Genomic DNA, 2,579 nt, shown 5'->3' with positions numbered 1-2,579 from the left:
CAAATTCACATGGATAGGAACACATACACCGTTTAAATCTAAGTGTCATAAGATTTCCTCCTTCATGAAAATGATTGTGAGGAAATTCTTTCACTAAGAGAGATTTTAAGAAGATAGTGATTGTAAAATTGCATTCTCGAATTCGATTATGGTTACGGTATCCCTTTCCATAATTTGAATTGTGAGGTTTGGCAATTGTTTACACACACATATGAACTATCTAAGGCAAAGGTGTATAAGTTCAAGAAGCCTTGATAAAAGATTATCAAAGCATTAAGTATTAGAAACATGGACTTAAGAAATTCAATAAGCATTGTTTTTCTGAAAGTTAAGATGTTTATGAATACATGTCGAAGCTAGTGGGAACATAAATGTTATATATTATAATAATAATCATGATAGTGGGAGCATAAATGTTATGATTGTATGATTATTAAGGAAAGTATTGCAAGGTTAGCAATATTAATTATAGAAAACAAGAGTCATACTGTGCAAAGTCGCAATAGTTGAAGAGTTGTTTTGCTATAATTAAGGGAGAGAATATTATGCTTCATTTCAAATCTAAAGGTTTAGGTTGAGAAATGTTAATAAATTTAGTCAAAGGTACATAGTGTGTTCTTAAAATTTCGATTATGATTATGGCATTCCTCTTCACAATTCGAATTTTGAGAACATAGCAAATAAAACATTATGCGTCGTGTCCCATACGCTTCGGGTATAGGATCGATTGCAAATGCTTTAATGTTTGACCATTCAAAAATTTTCCAAATGTCAAGTGCATTTAGAGGGAAAAGGGACTAGAATTGGTTTTGACTAAAATAATTAAAAAACTATCAAAGGACAATCCAAAGTTTGACGAGGATTGGTCGCTTGTGAGTAGTTAGAAGCATGGTATTGGATGGACCATATCGACATTATTATGAATAGAAAAGATTCTATTAAGAATGAGTTGTCATATGGAAATTATGGAAATGTTTCCATATTGGATGGACTATATCGACATCATTACGAATAGATAAGATTCTATTAAGAATGAGTTGTCATATGGAAAATATGGAAGCGTGTCCATACTGGGAATTGAATATTGAAAATCTATGTATAGATTAGAAACTTGTATGCAAAAGGATGTTCAAAGGAATGTACTTTGAGTGAGAGACATCATATCTAAGGAATTGTCTTGTAACAATCTCCGATATAGGACTTTGTAATATCATTGGCAATAGTCTTTGTGACTTTGGTGCAGTGACATTACGAAAGGATAGTTGCATAGAATGTTAGAATCTAGCGTATTCTATAAGTAACAAGAATTTGATATTCTTTAACTTATGAAAAACGGATTTGGAGTTGTGAAATGAGAAGGATTGGAAATGTGTTCAATGTGATCTATTTCACAAAGTGAGAACCATAGGTAAACATTGTGTGCATGCTAGGAGCATGGGACAAGTGTTGGAATTCAAGTAAGAAGTTGATTACCCAAAATGACAAATAATGAGTAATCAATATGGTGATAAATAAAAGACGTTTTATTTATACTCAAAGGTTTGAGGCCATATGGGATTAGTATTATTCTTGTGTTTCATATTTGCATGTTTTGACTTCCAGAATAATTGAGTTTATTAAGAATAATCGAATTATTCGAACGGGCGACAGTTGTTCATATGTTGGAAGTAGATATGAATGAAGACTGTCGTGAATTGGTGTGTGGATTGTCTAAAGAGCATTAGACATAAGAAAATGTTTGCTGCAACGTTCATGAGTGCTTATGAATATGATTTGAGCATTGGATTAAACCCACGCTCACTTGGATCACTCCATGAATTGTATCACGAGTGATTGGTGAGACGATAACATCTTATATTCTTGAAACCGAGATGTGTGAGTTGTATCTTGCGAATCGGTTGCACATTGATAATATGTAAACGCACTAGTAAATGCTCGGCCGGGCTAGGGCTAATTTGATTTGTTTAATTAGTCAATCGTCATAAATCGGGAATCGAGATATAGTACAAAGAGAATGATTTGAAATCATATCTCATACGATATCTAGAATGGAGGAATATATGATCCCTTATCTAAGGACACGCGTATCTGATAGGATCAGAGTTGACAGCGGATTTGGAAAGCTACGATTGCAGATCAGGATCTGAAGTCATACGCAGAATAGTTGTTAGACTTATCCAAGTGGGAGACTGTTGGATTAGTGTCTAAGTCCATAACTATTTTGGTATGTACTTGACCCGATGGTGCATGGTCCTTTTGGGTTGCCTTCACCAAAGCAACTTGATAGGATGAATTATGGAGAGAAAGGATTAAATATGATTTATTAATATATTATGGGAATAATATATTAAAGGAGAAATCATATTGTTTAATTAATATTAGTCAATAATTAATTGGTAATTAGTTTTGTGACTAAAAGAGATTAATTAAACTTAAGGGACTGGAATTGTAATTATAAGATAATTGCAATTTGGGCCATGGATTGCCTTATATTATAAGGTGGACGAATTCTATGGGGGAAGCCCATATGAAGTCGTCCAAGGCTTTAAGAAAGGGCTCCATGGGTTGCTTAGGGCTTA

This window comes from Lactuca serriola, chromosome 3 (assembly GCF_051521515.1).
Source record: "Lactuca serriola cultivar US96UC23 chromosome 3, Lser_US96UC23_V15, whole genome shotgun sequence".
NCBI classification, from domain to species: Eukaryota; Viridiplantae; Streptophyta; class Magnoliopsida; order Asterales; family Asteraceae; genus Lactuca; species Lactuca serriola.
This window is presented reverse-complemented; position numbering follows the sequence as displayed.